The sequence below is a fragment of the Heterocephalus glaber genome, unplaced genomic scaffold (assembly GCF_053883595.1).
Source record: "Heterocephalus glaber isolate CG9 unplaced genomic scaffold, H.glaber_assembly_v1.0 deba00001594, whole genome shotgun sequence".
Lineage (NCBI taxonomy): Eukaryota > Metazoa > Chordata > Mammalia > Rodentia > Bathyergidae > Heterocephalus > Heterocephalus glaber.
Window position 1 is genome coordinate 17077163 of NW_028258369.1, and position 21176 is coordinate 17098338.

Consider the following 21176-nt stretch of genomic DNA (forward strand, 5'->3'; position numbering starts at 1 on the left):
GCCATAACACCTAGTAAACTCACAAAGTGTCACAAGATCTGGTGTGAAATATAAATGGAACAGATGGGTTAAGAGAGTTTCTGGATAAGATTGGCAATCACTAATGTTTTAATGTCACTTGCTTACCTCTTTGGATCCCCGATGGTTCGATTCATTGATCCTGAGTCCCAGCCGATTCCTGCAATATTCAGGTGTTTACTCCTTGGTCTTTTTCTGCCAATATCTTGCTACCTCCTATCTCTTCATTTTCTCAGACATATGTCCATACTAGTGTCTAAATCCTAACTCATGTTATTATTTAAGTTAGCCATCTCTATCATAGCTAAAACTCCCTGTGCAAATATGACCCATGGAAAACCATTCCAGAGACAGTGTTATGGTTTATATCTAGATGACCCCTCCCAAAGCCTCATGTGCTTGTAGGCAGGGCTTTGGGGAGGTGATGGGACTATGGGAGTTTATAGTTAAATGTGCTGTTAGGAGGTGGGGCCTATTTGGAAGAGGTGAATCACTGTGGGTGTCACCCAGAAGGTTATATCTCCCTTCCTGGTTCCTCTCTTGACTCTCTCTTTCCAATCCTCCTTGCTATGAGCAGCTCTCCTCTGTGATGCCCCTCTGCCTGCCTTGGAGCTGGCTGATTATGGACTGAAAACTCTCAAAATGTGAACCAAAATAAACCTCTCTTCCTTTTAGTTCAGGTGTCAGGTATTTTATCCCAGCAATGAGAAAAGTGATAAGACAGATAATAAATAAGTTTACTGTTTTCTGGTCATAATTTCCATAAGTTGCTTGGTTGTTGGCTCTACCCACAGGATAACACAAGGATCACTAATTATTTCTCTTGGTACTCCCTCAGCTGACTGTTTCAAACACTTTGGTAGCTTCCCTTTCAAAGACTCAAGGGCTTCAATGAAGGCTGCAGTGACGCTCAGTTTGTGTACATTGTCCCAACACACTGTTTATCCAACTGCTGAGAAAAAGTGAAATGCCAAATCAGGATACACTAAGAACTACCCAGATCTGCCACTTTGCTAGGGTATGAAATATGTAGATGAATACAGATTTCAAATTTAAAAGAAAAGCTCCTGAATACATAAGAATGACATGCGCATGCTTAAAATCAGCTTATCCTAAGTGAGACACTGAGAAACATTAGCTCCCAGCTTAACCAAAATGGCAAAAGAATGATGCAGGAGGTGAGCCGCTCCCAGTACCCAGGAGGAGGCTTCCTGGCCGAAGTACCAGTCCCTCCCCCAGCAAACAGGAGGTGAGCCATTGGACAGCCAGCAACCTTCCCCCCACCCCCATAAAAATGAGAAGACATGTAAACAAGTCTCAAAACCAGACTTCCAGATCACCTAAAGCAACCCCAAAGGGAAACAAGATGGAACACTCTGATATGCACCACCTGGACTCCCTGAACTGGTAACAAAAGAGGATCTGGAAAAAATAAAATCAGAAATAATTTCTCAGATAACAGCAGAGATTGTGCCCATAATGCAAGGCATGATTAATAAATCTAGAGAAGATACAGATAAAAAAAAATAGAGGAGCTGAGGAACATGATGGAATCCCAACATAGGAAACAAATGGAATCCATAAAACAGATACAAACAGATTTCCATGAGATTAAAAAACTCCACTGAAAGCTTATGCATCAGAATGAGCCAATGTGAGAACAAAATTTCAGACATAGAAGATAAGATTGCAGTTAGTGACCAGGAAAAGAAAAATTGCTTCAAAATAGTAAGGGACCATGAGAAATCAATCCAGAAACTACTAGACAATGCAAAGAAGAATAACATAAGACTGATTGGAGTCAATGAAGAAAGAGGAGAGAGTGCAGATGACATAAAAAAACTGTTCACAGAAGTGATGGCAGAAAACTTCCCAAGCAAGGGAAAAGAGCTTGACATACAGATAAGTGAGGCATATAGGACTCCAACTACCCTTGATCAAAAAAAAAATCTACACATAGGTATATAATTGTAAAGATTCCAGAAATCCAACAGAAGAACAAAGTTCTACAAGCAGTTAGAGAAAAAAAACAAATCACATACAAAGGAAAGCCCATCGGAATCACAGCAGACTTCTCAACACAAACCCTCAAGGCTAGAAGAGCTTGGAGTGATGTATTTCAAGCCCTAAAGGAAAACAGCCTCCAACCCAGATTGATGTACCCTGCAGAACTATCTTTCAAAATTGATGGGGAAATAAGATACTTTCATGACAAAGAGCACCTTAGGAACTTCATGAATACCAAACCAGCACTCCAAAAAATTTTAGACAATATCCTAGGAAAAGACAATGAGGATCACAACCCCAGGAAGCCCAGCAGAATTAATCCATTGGGCACAACAAGAAATTAAATGCATAGGGGGAGAATCCAACAAAAAGAAAAAGTCATGACAATGATAAGTCAATATGTATCTGTACTGGCTATTTCTCATCTTCTTATGTCTACTTCTTAATTGGGTTGTCTATTAATGAGCTGTAAGAGTTCTACATATATTCTGGTCTTAGGTTATATGTATTATAAATATGGTCTGCTTAAGGACTACTTTTCATTTTCTTAACAATGTCATTTAAAGTTCTAAATTTTGAGGGAATCTCATTTATCATTTTCTTTCTTTTATACATCATGTTTTGTGTATCCTAGGAAGTTCTTGCCTACCCTAAATTCATGAACATTTTCCCTTATAATTTCTTCTTAAAGTTTTATAGTTTTAGTCTTTCATATTTAGGTTCATAGATCCTTTCAAGTTATTTTTATGCATGGAATAAAATGTTGAGATTAATTTTTTACATACAGATACCAAGTATTCTAGTACCATTTGCTAAAAATACCATCTTTTCCTCTGCTCTTGAATTGAGTTTATGTTCCATAAAATGTTAATGTTAAATAATCTTTCAAAACTCAGTGGACCATATATGTGTGGTTCTATTTCTAGATTCTCTGTTTTATTCCATTGATCTATATGTCTTTCCTTATGCCAACACTGCCTTGATTACTGTAGCTTTAGAGGAAGTCTTAAAATTAGGTACTAAATGTCTTCCAACACTGTTTTTTGTTTTACTTTTCTAGGTCCTTTGTACTCCTACATAACTCTTAAATTTCAATATCCAATTCTTCATTTATAGCAAATATACATCAACCTGAATTTTTATATATACCTTGTGTTTTCTAATCCTGCTAAATTCAAATACAAGTTCTAGGGGCTCCTAGAGATTTCTTAGTATTTTCTCTGTAGATGATCATTTCACCTACATATAAAGATTTTACTTCTACCTTGCTAATTGTATGCTAATTGTATCTTGTTATTGCCAGACTATTTTGGTGGGGACTAGGTTTCAAAGTTTAATGGACAGATGAAGTGTAAGAATATCTGCCCTTGTTCCCCACCTTAGGGAGAAAGTATTGTATCTTCTCCATTCATATAAGGCGTTCTCACTGGAAGTATGGAGTACATGTCTTTAATCTGTTGAGAAGGTTCTGTTCTACTTCTAGTCTCCTGATAGCTTTTACCATGAACAGCTGTAGAATTTAGTCCAATACTTTTTCTCCAACTACTGACAGGATCATATGGCTTTTTCCTTTCCTCTGCTAATATGATAACTTGTGGGGGTGCATCTTCCAATGCTGAACCAACACTGCCATCCCTATAATAAAACTACTTTCTCCATACTGCCAGATCTGACTTCTAATAGTTTGCTTTGTTAAACAAATTTCTCTCTATGTTCATACTTTTTTCTTCTATTATCTTTATCCCGTTTTAGTATTAGCACAATGTTGATTTCCTAAAATCAGGGGAGAAATTTTCCTTCTTCCTTCTGCTTTAAATGTTTGATATAATTTATCAGTTAAAATGTATATGAGCCTTTTGTTGTCACATAGGTAGGTTTTCAAGCTAGGAATATACTTTCTTTAATAGGTGCTATTCAAATTTTATATTTCCTCCAGAGTTAGTTTCATTAATTTGTCTTCAAAGGTACTTCTTAGAAGTTGTCTAAAAGGTATAATAGATAATGTGAAATAGGAAGAAAAGGGGCAAAGGGGAAGGGGAAGTGAGAGTGGTAGGGGAAAGGAAAGAAGGGAGTGGAATTAATATGAGAAAATGAGAAAATGGAAACAAAGTCTTTGTAAATAGGGAGGGATGGAGGCGTTGAAGGGAGGGCAGGGGAAGGGGGAAAAATAAGAACCAAGAGAGTATGTAAAGGTCCATCTCTCCAATGAAGAATGTCTATATATTGTACACCTAAAATGTACCAATAAAAGGATATACAAAAAAAAGAAGTTGTCAAATTTATTTTAAAAATGATTTTTGTAATATGCTTTCTATATCCTTTAAAATTCTGTAAAACCTGTGGTGGTGTCCTCTAAATTTTGATAGTGTAATTTAAAAAATGTATAATGTGTAATAGGAAGAAAAGGTCTAAAGGAGTAGGGGAAGTGGGAGGGGTAGGGGAAAGGAAAGAAGGGAAAAGAAAAAATATGAGAAAAGGAAAAAAAAAGGAAACAAATTCATTGCAAACAGGGAACGCTGGAGGGGCTGAAGGGAGGGCAGGGGAAGGGGAAAAAAATAAGAACCAAGATACATCATGTAAAGGTACAAGATCCCAATGATGAATGTAACTGTATTTTATACCTAAAATGTACCAATAAACTTAATGGAAAAAAAAAATGATGCAGCTGTGGGCAAGGTGGGTGGGATTGCAGGAGTGGAAGTGGGCTGGCTACAACTAGTAAAAAGAAGCAAAAGTGTGGATGAGTTTGCAAGGGGATTGCATGTACATGTACATTTGTGTTTAGGAAGTAAGTATTGCTTTGTCCATGTAAATGATTTCAAATCCAGCAGGCTTTGGCCCTAGTAATTATCCTAAAGAAAGAATTCAATCACATACCTAAAAAGAAACCAGAAGTGATGAACACTCAAAATCCATCTTCACTGCAGGGATGGAAGTGTTTCTGTATGAGAAGTGGAAACATGTGGTTGGGAAGTAGCACTCAGTGGTAGAGTACTTGCCTAGCATGCACAAGGCCCTAGGTTCAATCCCCAGTGCGGGAGGGGGGGAGGAAGAGAGAGAGAAAGACAAAAAGAAAGAAAGAAAAATGGATACATTCTTAGCTTTGACATACTGCTTACTATCCTTCTTGTCATGTGATAGCACCACGTCTCTGTGGCTTCTGAATGCTATGCTTTGATCCTAATCAATATAAAGGTAAAGGTTAAGGAAATAACCCAAACTCAGCTTCTTATCAGCAGTGTGGCCTGTGGCATGTTCATTTCATTAGGAAACCTAGGGGTTGGATGTAAAATTGATGGCAGCAAAATGTCACACTGCCAATGGATGGATCTTAAAAACATTATTCTCAGTGAAAGAAGCCAGATATAAAGACCACATATTGTATGATTCCATTTATGTGAAATGTCCAACAAAGGCAAATCTAAGAGACGGAAAGTAAATCAGTGGTTCCCTGGAGCTGGAGTAAAGGGTGACTGCAGATGAATACTGTGGTGATGGAGCTGCTCTTAAACTGGATTGTGGGGACAGTGGCACAATTCAGTAAACGTATTCAAAAGTATTAAGCTGAGCATGGTGGCACACACCTGTAATCCCAGCACACTGGGAAGCTGAGGCAGGATGATCTCAAGTTCAAGCACAGCCTGGATAACTTAGTGACTTAGGGAGACCCTGTGTCTAAAAGCAAAAATAGGAAAGGGCTGGGAATATAACTCAGTGTGAAAGCCCTGGGTTCCATCCTCAGCACCACAAAAAATTACTGCACTGTACATTTAAAAATGAGAGAAATGTATTATTTTGTTTTATGAAATTCACATCACCACACTCCCCATCAGTAGCATGATGGTGACTTTTTTGCAGGCTTCATAACACTGTTGCTGCTCATCTCAGCCTTTTGGCTAAGACACCTGATACTATTGGAATAGTCATTATTGGCTTATTGGACCAATAAATGAGGAATGGAAAATAAAATTTATTCTGGCAGTTGCAAGCTGATTTGGCCCACTTCATGTCTTAGATTCAGAGTTGGCCAGATAATTGCCCACTTACTCTAGCCCTTCTCCATGTGGGGCTAGATTTTGAGCTAAAAACTATTGGAAAATGGTGAGCATCCCCGGAAAGAAAAGACCTTGCTCACAGAAGGGTCTGATATGTAATACCCTTAGTTTTCTGTTCTCCTGTTTCTTTAATTCTCAGTTCATACAACTGAATTAGTTATGGCTCTGGAAGGACTTGGGGAAAATCCTGACATCCCAATCTCACTATATCATTCCTCCACTGTTGCTATAAACAATGTGTCACTGTCGCTTGGAGATTAAGTAGCATCTGTAGAAGCTATTTTGTTCTGCCTTCTCCAGTGTGGTTTGTCAAAGGGCTTGGTGCCAAATCTTCTCCCTACTTTTGTGCATCATTTTATAGCATATAAAAATTAAGATTTAAAAAATGTAGAATGGCTTAACTAATAGTGCTGAATATGTGCCAGAACCCATTTCATAACAAATACAAGTCTTAGATCAGACAGGCAGTTTTAAGCCTCCTGGGGAACTTCTTGGCATGTCCTTAATTTAATCCGGCAGATACTCGGGCAGTACTTAGAGCTTGTCTTTTCTTAGTGACCTGAAGTGTTTCACAATAGCTACAAGAATTGCTCTTTCCCTTAGTTGTCCCAGGTTTCAAAACACTTTGATCTTAATCTCATCAAGACAGCAATCCTGAGCACTGGCAGAAGCCATTGTCTTGTCTGTGCTCCTGATAACCAAAGGCCTCTTTCAGTGTCTTTGAGACTCAACCGACTGTTGAAACAGAACGATCTGAGATGTTATCCTACTTACAAGCAGACAAATTGGCTTGCCCCAGTTTTCCAGAGGGGAGCAGAACTCAGAGACCCAGGTCTGAGAGAGTAGACTTCATTATGTACAGCACAGCAGGTGGCATGAGCTTCTCTTTTTGCAGGAGTTCCTCTTGTCCCCAAGTCCCATAGATTGATGTGGCCCAGGTAGGTGCTGTGGATGTGGTGCCTCTGGGTCAAAGCCCAGGAATCCTGAACTCAGGAAACTCCCAATTGCAGAAACAAACCTGCCCTGAGGGAAACTATCTTGTTATGCTGCTCAGGAACGGAATCTGCCCTCTGCCTCAGAGAGAGGCTCCTGTCTCATCTTCCAATGCAGGCTGCTGCACAGATATTGCTGGAAAGATAATCAGAGACTTTGCCTGTTGGTTTCTTCTCAAAAGGTGGGCAGAAATGCAAGAGACTTATGGAGAATTGTCTCCCAACACCGCCGTCCCTGTCATTGTCTGCTCAGATTATCCCTACTCTAAAATAGCACCCCATGTTGCTTGCTACCTCTTCCAGTTTATTTTTTTGTACAGCACCTATCACATACTGACATCACATTACAGAGCTCTTTATTACATGTTTGAAGCAGTGTTTGGCACACACTATCTGTTCGATAACTACCTACTTAACTAGTGAGTGAATTGGTGAATAAGCTGTCACCAAGTACCTCCTCTGTCCGAGGCCAGTGTTGGCGAACCTATGGCACACATGTTACTTGTTTTTCTTTTAAGACAAAAAATGTTAATGTATGAGTTGTTTTTTCTAAACTAAAACTTCAGTATTCACGTTTAATTGCAGTCCTGGTACTCTGCGATAAATAAGTGGGTTTTGGGTTGCAGTTTGGCCACTCATCTCTAAAAGGTTCGCCATCGCTGTATCTAAGCCGTAATTGTCGAATGGGAAGATCATGTATATCTTTATTGGCTATTGGCTAACTATTCCCAAAAGAATTTTCCGAGTCTTTGCTCAATAACGAGGAGCTCCTAGATCATGCACAATGCCCCAAAGGGCCCAAGATTTCTTGATCACTCCACATTCTGAAAGATCCTGCTAAGTTTAGGTTTAAGCTCTTGGTGTAAAGCAGACACCTCATTCAGCCTTTTAGTGGGAATAACACATAAAGAGAAGGGGCAGTCTCCAGGATTTGTCTTTTGGGAGAAAGTTCAAGGCCCCAGTTACCTCATGTCCTGCACTCCTAGCCATGAGGAACCAGAGACTTGGAACCCAGTGCCTTGGGAACAAATTCATTGTGGTATAGAAAGCAAATCACAGGCTTAAGAATTCAAATCAGACATTGGCAATTGCAAGACCTTTATCGCAAAAGAGGAAAACACTCATTAACCAGGGATTGAGAAATCCACACTCAAAATTGTGGGTTGTTTTTCAGAGCTGAGCATACATCCCTCCCAGCACACCCATCACATCCCTCCACCCCCTATTTAAGAGTGACTTGGGCCAGCCATGGTGGTGCATAACAGCAATCCCAGCTACCCAGGAGGCTGAGGTGGGAAGGACTGCAAGTTTGAGGCCAGCCTGGTCAACTTAGGGATAACCTGTCTCAAACAAAAAAATAAAAAGGGATGGGAATTTAGCTCAGTGGTAGAGCCTTTGCCTAGCATGTGTGAGGCTCTAGGTATCCTCATTACTGAGAAAGAAAAAAAGAATGACTTGATTCATAAACAAGCTTTCAAAAATTAAGCCGATAGATCCATAGAAAACAAGGGGAATTTCAGGTATCTGTTCAGATGCACAAAGAATGCCAGCTATTGAGCTTTTGTCCCTCAGCCCCAAATCACTTTTCTGCCTTGCTAATTGCTTCCTGTTGGGCTCTGCCATGAAGGGACACTAGAAGGATGTGGCAAGACCCAAGGAAAGAAAAGGGTGTGTTCCTTCTTGTTTGTTGAGATTCCTGATAGTGTGTAGCCAGGAATGGTTCTGTCCAGCAGCTGGTTCCATTTCCTGCTGTTTCAGCAGAACCAACCCTATCCCATCTACTCAGCTGTATCAGAGATATGGAGAAGTACTCCTTCCCACAAAGCTCTGGGTGGCATCCTCTGGGCCCCTCCACCAACCTTCTAGGTTCAGATAATCCCCCCATTTCCCCTGTTCCCACCAAGCCCTATAGGTAGTGGCCACTTTCTGCAGTTACAAGCTTCAAGACAACTCAGGGTTCCTTTTACTTGTTTTCAATTTTCCAACACCAGTTTAACCAATTCCTTTATTAAATTCACTCTGTTAAAATAACTCGCATGGGGTCAGACTGATGAGATTCTGACTGAACAAGGAGTATGACATTGAAGATTGGTAAAAGGTCATAGCATGTACTCATATGAGAAAAACTAATGATTGCTTGTTAGTTGACCTCTTTAACTTTCAGAATAGATGACATAAAGTTTGATTGATTTTGGAAGGACTGACTCCATTAGCAATGGTAGCAGCTTCCCTTCCTTACCTTGAGCTGTATTTTCCCTACTGATTTCACTGAAGCAGTGAAGAGACTACTGAGTGCCTTATGTATTGTGGGATGTGAACCTAGAATCTTGAGGTCTTACTACAATAATTTCAGTACATATGTCTTATGTTATAAAGGGCCATGCATTTGTCATCATATCACAAAGAACCAGTCTATGCTGGATGCCACCCGCTCTATTTTAAGTTTTCTGGATGACAGGCATTTCCATAAAAATGCATATAAGACTAGTGGAAAAGGCTACAGAAACTTAAATATCACATGGTCTCTCTTATATGAGAATGCCAAGGTGTAAATAATTTAAAGAGCAAAATAAAAGATAGATAATAGCAAACAGGGAAGTAGACATTTTGTAAATGAGAAGAGGATCAGGAAGTGGAGGGAAGGGAGGGGAAGCAAAAAGGATTAAGATGCAATATGTATATGTACCAACTCCCTGTGATGAATGTGTTCATTATGTATCACAAACATGTACTAAAAAAAAGAAAACTAGTGGAAAAGGGAAATTATTCTCAGAAATGTAAGGGAAAGGAGACATTTAGCACAAATCGTAAGTTCACATTCTTGATTCTTTGTGCTCCAAGAAGGCTTCGTCAACAATGTCCTCTGGATTTCCTCTGGGCAGGATTACCTAATCACAGCTGGTCTCCTCAGAGGTTGGGGATGTGATGTTTAAATCAATATTTCACACCTGAAAACAGACAACATACATCTGTTTTGTAAAAATAGCTTCAGACAATGAGATGTAATATGCCTCTTGAGAAAAGAATACACCACCTGCAGATGTGCCAAAGCCATTGAACTTGAGTCCATCTAGATCTCTGGTTCCAGATGTCAGTGAGAGGGAGTAATAGGACAAAAGTCAGCATTGAGCTGCTCATCAATAACAAATAGCAAGAGTCGCGTGGAACGCACCGAATCATCTCGCTGCAGACAGGCAGGTCTGCGACGCCGTAGCAACATCGTGAGTCGCGCGGAATGCCCTGAATCAGCCCGCGCCCGTGCAGAAATCCAATTCAAAAATGGGCATCTGAAATGAACAGACATTTCTCAGAAAAGAAGTAAAAGCAACAAATAAATATATGAAAAAATGTTCAACATCACTGGTCATTGGAGAAATGCAGATGATAACAACACTGAGATTCCACCTCACCCCAGAAAGAATGGCTGCTACCAAGAAACCAACCAATATCAAATGCTGGTGGGGCTGTGGGGAGAAAGGAACCCTTCTCCATTGTTGGTGGGAGTGCAGGCCGGTGCAAGCACTGTGGAAATCAGTATGGAGATACCTCAAAGAACTAGGACTAGAGGTCCCATTTGACCCAGCTATTCCCCTGCTGGGTATCTTCCCAAAAGAATTGAAAGAATCATACCACAGTGATATATGTGCACCTATGTTTATAGCAGCACAGTTTGTAATAGCTAAAGCTTGGAAACAGCCCAAGTGCCCATCAACTGGAAACTGGATAAAGAAGATGTGGTTTTGTAATAAAATTGAGTACTACTCAGCCATAAAGAACGAGAAATTACAGACATTTATAGCTAAATGGATGCATATTGAGGCCATACTCATATGTGAAATAAAGAGGACACACATGTGTAAATACCGAATAGTTTCTTTAGTGTGAGAAACTGAATGTATAAATAAGAATTAAAATGATTAAAATTAATAATTGATCATTTGAAATAGGAAGAAAAGGTCCAAAGGCATAGGGGAAGTGGGAAGGGAAGGGGAAAGGAAAGGAGGGAAAGGACAAATTATGAGAAAAGAAAAAAAATGGAAACATTCTATGTAAATAGGGAAGGGTAGAGGGGGTGAAGGGCGCACAGGTAATGGGGAAAAAAATAAGAACCAAGATACATCACGTACAGGTACAAGCACCCAATGATATATGTAAATGTACTATTTACCTAAAATGTACCAATAAAATAATTTAAGGAAAAAAAGAGGTATATAAGGAAGCTCAAACTTCTATTTGGTGCTCTTGAAGCAATTTGAATCCCTTGTTGAGCCATTGGCTAATAAAGCCACTTTGCTCCTATCTCTGTGTTAGAGTGCACTCTGTCCAGGGTTCTCACAGTTTCCTTCTTTAGTATAACCAAGGGAGCCAGGCAAGGCAGGCTCAGACAGGCTACCAAAATCAGAAGTGTAATACCTATGAAGGTTTTGAGTCCCTCGAGAGTTGAAAACCTTCCCCCAAACAGTTCCTTGGGCTCCCAACCTTTCCAGGTTTGGGTTGTAACCTGAGCAATTTTCCTCATTCTTTCTGTAATCCCCTTCCTCTATGACCTTTCCCTCATCATCTATTTGTAGGCAGAAGTTTCTTAGGTTAAATTTTCCATAAATCCCTCCTTCAGAAACAAGCATATAATCTAAAGCCAAGTGATTTTGATAGATGGCAGTGTGCATTTTGGTCTGTTGTTTGGCTAATCATCATCTTTCCAATTTCCAATTTCCAAATGTCATTTTCTGTGGGTCCCCCTGTCCCCATAAACTTGGACCCTCAGATATTCTCCCCTGGGTGAATCTTTTCTAATACATAAGACCCTGACCAGTTTGGGCAAAGTATAGCATATGTCATTCTTCCAAATATACAATATAGTCCATCTGGGGTCTGCCATTCAATGTCTGTTCAACATCATCCTAGACCTCCCCCTCCCTTAGATGAGAAAAGTTGGACTAGGGTGAGGGTTTGGTTCTAAGTAGTCATGGAACCCCCACTATTGGGTCTTCTGGAGAGTTGAGTTGTAGGACCTTTGACTCAGACACATTAGGCTCCCTACAGAGACACTGAATTGTCCTCCCCATTGGGCAAGACAGTTTCTTTCAATTATTGAGGTCTTGAGAAGCGAACCCTGGTAGAGCTGGGGTACCCTGTGCCAGTATAAAGTTCACAGGAATCTAACTCTCTAGCTTCCAATGGCCATTGATCCCTTGTGTTGGTTCCCCCACATACATACCAAGAAAAGACCTTTGGAGTCCAGGCTATAGCCTCTGCTAGGGCTATGGCAAAAATCAGGGATAGAACCCCAAATATAGTTAAGAGCAAGGGGGTTGCAGTACATTACAGATAGTCTCAAAAAGGATGCAGTCCATTTGTGTCACCAGTCAACAGCATCCTCAGGGGTCTGCTCTGCGTGGACTAGTCAGCCTCCAGAGTGACTAGAGCAAGGCTATTGTCTTTCAGTGTTGTTCCTGATGTCGAGGTCTGCTTCTTCCAGATTGTCTGCTTACATGGCACCGATGAGTCTGGGACACACTCCCAGTCTTGAGATGCTGCCTTTACTCTGCTGTGGTGAATCAGGGGACTACTCACCCACCTTTACTGCAGTGCGGATGGATAGGATAAGAGTGAACGGCCCCTCCAGGGGGGTTTCAGGGATTGGACATTCCATTCTTTTACCTACACAGCAGCTCCTGTTTTGAAAGAGTGAGCATCTGTGGTCAAACTCACAGGCCATCATTCCTTAACTCATTGGTGTAGGGTGGCTAAGGCTGAGCCTAACACCTCAGAATGAGATTGTCAAGCTTCTTTAAATCCCTCCTTATGCCCTTAGTAAGAGGACTGGGCCCCCCATAGAGAATTTCAAAAGGGGAATGTCTGAAGGGCTGCTGGGCAGGGTTTCGAAAGGGGGTTGGGAGCACAGGGAACTTACAGAATGCGATGTTCCTGGTCTAAGCTGCAGATATTCCTTGTAACTGTAACAACTGCAACTTTGGCACATGGAGAGGAGGAGGGTGACCCAGGGTAAAACAAAGTTTAAGATGGAGACCTCCTGTTTATATCCTTTGATAGAAAAGACAGGACCACAGTTTCTCACAATTCCCTTCTTTCATATCTTCAAACTCTTTTTCTTCAAACTCTGTGAGCAGAAGTTCATTCTTCTGTTGTGTTCTTTGACCTGGAGCATGTTTGCTGCATAATGTGGGGTAGTCGGTTTGGTAAGAGCAGCCTCTAGGCAAGAATAAACTTTACAGCACATATGACAAAAGCATGACCACTAGAATGGAAAGGACAATTGTAACCAGCTGGCTCTTAGACCTGTCCTGTCTCCCATTGTGGCTGGAAACTGCCAGCAGGGATTAGTGCTTGGATCCCCCTGTTTATGTCTAGTCTACATTACTATAACTTTTATATCTTTGGTTATGCTTTTCTGCTGAGTGTTTAAGACCAAGTTAAAATGAGACTGGTATTAATCAAAATTAACCTTTTTTTGGCCAAATATCAAGGTCAGTTTTAGCTTCCCAGGAGTTATTCATGGGACAATGTGTAGGCCCCCTCAGCTTTTCTGTCAGTGTTAGCCACCAGGATGAGTCACAGTCTTGCTTAACCATGTAGCTTCCTGTGGAAGCATAGAAAACATTTCTCTCTTTAGTGACCCTCATTTTTAGCACACTCTATCTCGGTTGAGTCCTGTTCTTTGGGGTCTAACAACCTCCTTGCACAGGACTTAACAAAGTTGTACAATCTTTTATGATAGGTGTCCTATCCCGAGTCCTTGTTGACCTTGGAGGCCAGGGCCAAAATATTGCTGTCCTCCTAGCCCAGATCCCTTTTTAACTTTGGTCCCTAAGCCTCAGTTGTTGAACACCCAGGAGACCAGTTAAACCAGTATTGCAGGGAGAACAGCAGATTTAATCTTATGATCTTATCTGGATATCAAGCACTTTGAAATATATAGTATGATCAGGGAACTTTTCTTTCTTATCAATCACGGTTGGCTTAGAAGTTGAATCCCTACCCAATATTAATAGATAGGAGTTATAAAGTTTTACAGAGACAACTTGAGATCAAGGACAACATAACACATTATTGCAACAATCATGATGACATCATTATATTAGAACCATCAGGTTTTTGTTATTATTTCTGAAACACATTTAAATTTTTATCTTAGTATAAAATGACTTTTTAGTCAGTTATCTTTATCCAATTACAAGATATCAAATAACATACAGAAACTTTTACCTAATTTGTTATCTTTTAACCACTTTTTGTTAAAAGAGTGATATTTAAGTAGAATGTGCTTGCTTGTTTTATAGATATACTTTACAAGTTATTAAGGTTATTAATGCCTAATCTCTAATCATTATAATAACATCACAACTATATAAGGTATAGCCACATATCATAAGACATTTATATAACAATCACATAAACATAAACCTGAAAAAGTCTCTCATTATGAACAACTGTAGTTTGGGAGTCACCAGTATGGTCTTTCTCAAGTCCTGCATCTTAAAAAGACCTATACACTTGGGGGAAGCATAAAGTTATTTAATATACCATGAGGTTAATAATTAGTATCACAGCTATATAGAAATCTTTACATATATTTATTTAGTTTTTACTCTCTTTTTTTTGGTACTGGGGATCAAACTCAGGACCATGCACTTGTAAGGCAGGTGGCAGAACCACTGAAGTAAATCCCTGGCCCTATTTAGTTTTTACTCTTAAGGCAAACTTTAGATTGTTTTTAACAGGTTTATACAGAATTCTTGTCACTTCTGTATTGACAAGAATTAAAGGACATCTTTAGAAATCACAAATTTAGAAAACAGTGTTAATGACTCCATGTAGATTTATTTCCCAATAGAAGTGTATCTCATTTATACAATAACAAAATGTTTATTTTGTCAAAGCCAATAGATGTAAATTTAACCAAGAGCATCTGAATCAGAAAACCTTATTGTTTTAGGCAGAGAGCTTAACCTTTTACTTATAACCAGATTAAGTATATCATAATTATTTAATAACTGTTGGTGTGTGGCACCATAAGACTGGGAAAACTGGACAAGCTACCCATTAGTGGAGAAACTGGACAAATTTTGGTCTAGGCAGCTGCTCTTTCAACTACAGAGAGGTTTGTCCACTGGTTCCCCAAGTTCAAGGGGTTCCCATGTAGCTATTTTAACAACTGCTTTAGATGACTTATTATAATGTTGCAGAATTTAAGAGATTGGAGAGACCAATAGGTGAAACAGGAGGATTTCTTTAGGTGCATATTGGCTTAGTGGACTTGTGTCCAAAGGCTGACCTAGAACAAAGGAAAGGAAGGGCTCTAGTTTTATACATGTTACAGAGGGGTGTTGGTCTCCCTAACAGTGTGAAACTTGTGGACAGCAGCAGAACAAAGGCAATTAGTCAAGTTCTGACAGTTTTGTAACAGCATATCTTGGTGGCGTTGATCAGTTAAAAACAGGATCTTATAAGGGTGGAGGCGGGGAAGGGAGCACAGGGAATGGGGAAAAAGTGGGAACCAAGATACATCACATACAGGTACAAGCACCCAATGATAAATGTAAACATATTGTATACCTAAAATGTACCAACAAAAGAATTAAGCAAAACAAAAAACCAAAAAAACAGGATCTTATGAGAACAGGAGCTTGTGAAACCTTACTTACAGGGACAAAGTTACAAATTTTATTTGTAATACAACAAAGAACAACAGCTGTAGGGAGGGGAAAGTCTAAAGGGGGATTTCTTAGGTTGGGGAAATTTGTTTTTCCTTGTTGAGTCCTGTTTCAACAACAGTTAACATTTTAAACTATTTTATATTTTAAAGAAGGAAAAACTCTTAAATCATTGCACACAGACAATAATAGGCATTGCAAGGGCTGGGGATTTAGCTCAGTGGTGCCACCACCTGCCTCGCAAGCACAAGGTCCTGAGTTTGATCCCCCTACCAGTAAATAAATAAATAAATAGGCATTCCAATTATGAAATTAATTTTAGACATTATCTGGGTTATCTATGTTATCTAACAATCTGGATGATAACATGTCACCAATCTTTAAAATATCTTTATTCTTTTTAAAAAAATATTATTTTATTGGTACATTTTAGGTATACAGTATAATGACATTCATCATTGGAAATCTGCACCTTTACATATCTCTTGGTTCTTATTTTTCCCCCTTCCCCTGCCCTCCCTTCAACCCCTCCATCCCTCCCTATTTACAAAGACTTTGTTTCCATTTTTTCATTTTCTCATATTAATTCCATTCCCTTCTTTCCTTTCCCCTACCCCTCCCACTTCCCCTTCCCCTTCCCCTTTGCCCCTTTTCTTCCTATTTCACATTATCTGTCATACCTTTTAGTCCTTATTTACACTTTCAGTTTCTCACACTAGAGAAACTATTCGGTAAAAATATCTTTATTCTTATCAACTGATTTAAATTAGTCTACTGTTAAGCTATATGAACCACAAGCATTTGAGCTAATATCATGAGTGTCTACTTAACCTAAGTAGAACATGTAATTTAAGAGTCACATAGAGAAACATACACAGGTTAAATCATATATAACATTTATGTTCTCAGACTCTAAGGCTCGTAAGTCCCATGTGACTTTGAAGTCTCTTAACCCTCATCCTGTAACCCTTTAAGTGGACTTAGCTATCTCTAAAACACTAGATAACCAGTTTTTGTTTTTTTTGATAACCAGTTTTTATGTGAGAGGCCAAAAGAGCCAGAGAAAAATAAAATTGCTTTAGGTACCTTAAACTAACAAACAAAAAAGACACAAACATAAAAAATTACTTTTAGATCAGAGTGCACTCTTAGGAACAGTGGCCAAGTTGAGCTATAACTATGATAGTCTACTGTAGGTTCATTACAAATTGACTAGTCAGAGCCTTTTGGGGTGACCAATTAGCACAAACATTTCTTGTAATAAACTAACACCAGTAAAGAGGTGGGAGAGGAAAAACTTCTTACTATAGACTTACAACCAGGAAGAGTCAGGAGGGGAGAGGAAGAGCCTTGAGGCTTTATCTTTTTATTCTCTAATTTATCTTTGGAGAAGAAAGAAAGCAACTTTGAAATTTAACTATAGATCACATATCAAAGAAAGCATGTGCTGGGAAGCACTAGGCTCTTCTATTCTCCAGCTTCCCACTTTTTTTGGTAACCAACAGAAAAAAAAGTTAAAAGGGTCTGAGTTGTCTCCTTTTTATACTTAGCCCAGATTTTGATGTAAAATTATTTTTCTATAATTGTGGTTATACTTTCCTTTGGATGTTAAAGAGCAACTGATAGAGTCAGGGCCATAACTCCCTAATCTCCTTGAGCAACAAGGAGTCTTTAGAAGGAACAGCCTGGGCTCCACCAAACCAACAAGCAAACATGCATATTTCCTTTTACAAAATTCACCCTCCACAAGCTTTCCTTCAACATACCAGAGCTTTCCAGTTCTGCCATTATCTCTCTCTTTATCTTTCTAGCAGGGCAAAACTGTTGTCATACAAAATCCTCTCATTCCAAAAGTATATCTTTTATATGTATAGCCTTCATTATCTATTTTTCTCTATCCTACTTACTACAAACTTTTTCATAACAAACCTGGCTGCAGCTGCTTGGATTTTAAAGTGTCCTTCTCTTCTTTTGTAAAAATTTTATTTTGTTTTCCTTCTTTCTTCTTTGGTCTCAGATTGTTACATTTTTAAACTTGACGGTCTGTCCTCAGACTTTCAAGTAACCTTGAACTAGTACTCTTATTTTAACACCCACAGAAAATACAGAAAAGAGCAAGTTAACCCTGTAATTGTAGTTTAAGAATTTACAATCCATAAGAAATGTTTTAAGCATATTAATTAAATAAAAAATATCAACTTAAATTGGAAGCCAAAAGTAAATTTATCAATTAGTCAAGATTTGTAATAATGGGCTCTTACTGTGACTTTGGATTGGCTCTTGTGCCACAGCATAAACATTTTATGTTTGACTTTCTGTTTTTATTGGGGTGCAGGGAGTTGCAGTTTTCCAATTTTCTCTTTTTTTGGGGGGGGGGGTTACCGGGGATCGAACTCAGGTCCTTGCGCTTTCGAGGCAGGTGCCGGAACCACTGAGCTAAATCCCTGGCCCTCCAATTTTCTCTTGAGTCAAGGAAAAGAGTGGTATTTCTCCCCTCCTGTGACTGGCCACGGCACCAGGAGTTGGGCCCTCCTCAACTGGTGCTAGCTCCAGTTGAGGTGGAGCCATCTGTTATGGCTTCTGTCTAGATGTGCCCCCAAAGCCTCATGCAGTCTACGGTGAGGCTTTTTCAAAGGTGGCTGGATCTAGAGTGTGTAATTGATTCACGCTGCAATGCTAGGCCTGAGGGCACTAGGATTAAGGATGTGAATACTACCCACCCTAAGTAGTCTGGATAAGATAAAAAGGGCAGAAAGACGCTGTTAAGGTTCCCCTGTTGCTTTTGTTACCTTCTGGCCTCCCTGAACTGTTTCTCCTGAGCAAGGCCTGTCTGCCATCCCACCCTGCCTTGGAGCGAGCCAATTATGGACTGAAACCTCTATGGACTGTGAGCTAAATAAACCTTTCCCCCTTTAACTTTGAGTGTCAGGTATTTTGTCTCAGCAATGAGAAAAGTAACTAAGACACCACCATTCCAGAGTGTTGGGGGTAAGGATTCCAGAGGATCCCATGTGGAAGAGGGAACTGGAGGTGAATTCTCTCCTTTGTTAAGTCCCAATATTTTAAGGGAAAGAGGATAGCTGGTCCCTCTCATCAGCACAGGGTGTAACCTATATCCCCCGGAGACCCCAGTCTCTCATCATGAACAAATTCAATTGCCAACTGACATACTCACTCCGAACTTTGGCCAGAAGGCTGGTGGGGGGAGGATGGGGGTTTGTGGCCAAACGGAGCAACACTTTATCCTGTTAGCTTTCTTTTTGTTTTTATCTGTGGGTTGTCACCCCAAGTCCGTAACATCAGTCCGAGGGGACCACCAGGGGATATTGCGCTCCCTGAGCCCCTTGATTCCCTAACCTGTCCTAAGGAAGAAGCACATTTATTTCCCAATCGGTTTGTCCCAAAAGCCTGAGGCTCAGCCTCCAGTGGACACCGAGTTGTCTTGCCAACAGTCAATGTAAGGACGTTGGTCAGGATGGCTGGGGGTTCCCTGCAACAACCCTGAACACTGGGCTAATTATCCCCTTACAAGTGAGCCCTCCGTGGGCCTCCCGCCCCAAAGGATAGCCAATCAATTTCACCGAAGGTCCGGAGCTTCCCAGGAGTCAGTTTAACACCACGGTCACCTGAATATTCCTCCTTACAATTCCTTAACTACACTCTAGGGGAGTCAGCTTACCCTGCTTTCCACCCATTTCCTCCCCAACAGACAACTTTGGAGCACAAGAGAGGGAGGAGGGAAGGGGAAGGGTTTTAATTTAAAAAGTCCAACACTCACTTTGCCATCTCCCACCGGGCGCTTCAGTACTCCAGTCCCCCCCTCTTTAAAGGCAGGAGTACCAGATCAAACCCAGGTTTTACCAAATCTTGTGGGTTGCGTTCCGTTCCCTGAACTGGTTTCTGGGCCTCCAGGTTCCTTTGTGTGTCTGGAGCTCTCACCTGGGCGCGTTGGGAGAGGCCAACCTTCCCTATGGAACAAAAGATCCAATGGTGCCAGAAGTGTCTCCCAGCGTTCCGAGGTTCTGACTCCAGAGGCAAAGGAGGCAGAAATACACTGTCCCCAAATCCCAGCCTCCAGCCCCCAGAAATGCTGTGAGATTTTCCTGTAGAGAGACTGGACACAGAGGTCTATTTCCCAGGAAGCACCTTTATTCGAGCCGGCCCTGCCTCAGCAGATTTGTATCCAAAGGCCAAATGCCAAACATGGCATGGTTGCAGCCTTTCATACAATTTTTTGTGTCTTTGTGTCCCGTGTAAGGGGATATACTAACATTCTACAGTCTGGTGGGTTATGATTTACGTTACAGAGTTACCGCAGAACCACACATGCTACACAGGCTGACAGTGCTACATTGTAAAAAGTTCCCACCCTGACAAATAGGGAGGAGGGGCCCTATAACAGTTTCATCCAGAGGGAGAAAGCCAGACTGCTTCAGACTAATCAGCAAATCATTCTGAAACTGCCTGACAGTTATCAAATTGAGGAATCTACATTCATCTGAGCCCTGACACAGAAATATTCACATTCCTGAAATGTTCACATTCGTTTCATGTTGGAAAGGCTGTGTGCATGTGTCATAATTACAGGCCCTTGTGTTTGTGATGCTTTCTAAACCATAAGAGTTTGCATACACCTTGTATTATTCTAGCTTCAGAACAACCCTGAGAAAAGCTGAAAACATTCTCATCCCTAATTTACAGATGGAAAAAACAGAAACATAAAATGACAATCTTAAGTCCAAACAACAGGAGACAGGAGACAAGCCAAGTAAGTGACTGAGTCACTTCTCACTTTTGAAGTGGCTTGGTCCTGGCAAGCCTCCATGCTTTTCTAGTTGTTTGGATTGTTTTAAAAAGTTGCATTTCATTCCGACGAAGTCTGGCCAACAAAGTGAGTAATATTTTTTTTTTTTTATGGTTAAGGAAACTTAGAAGGTGCTATCCTTTTTTTTTTGTATTAAATTCTTTTATTGGTACATTGTAGGTATACAACACAATTACGTTTCTCATTGGGAATTGTACCTTTACATAATGCATCTTGGTTCTTATTTTTTCCCCATTCCTAGCCCTCCCTTCATGCCCTCCACCCTTCCCTATTTACAAAGACTTTATTTCCATTTTTTCCATTTCTCATCATTTTTTCCTTTCCCTTCTTTCCTTTCCCCTGTGCCTCCCACTACCCCTACCCCTTTGGACCTTTTCTTCCTATTTTGCATTATCGATTATTCATTCTAATCATTGGTACATTTTAGGTATACAATATAGTGACATTCATCATTGGAAATTTGCACCTTTACATAGTCTCTCTTAGTTTTTATTTTTCACCCTTGCCCAGCCCTCCCTTCAACCCCTCCAGCCCTCCCTATTTACAAAGATTTTGTTCCTATTTTTCCATTTTCTCCTAATAATCCCATTCCCTTCTATCCTTT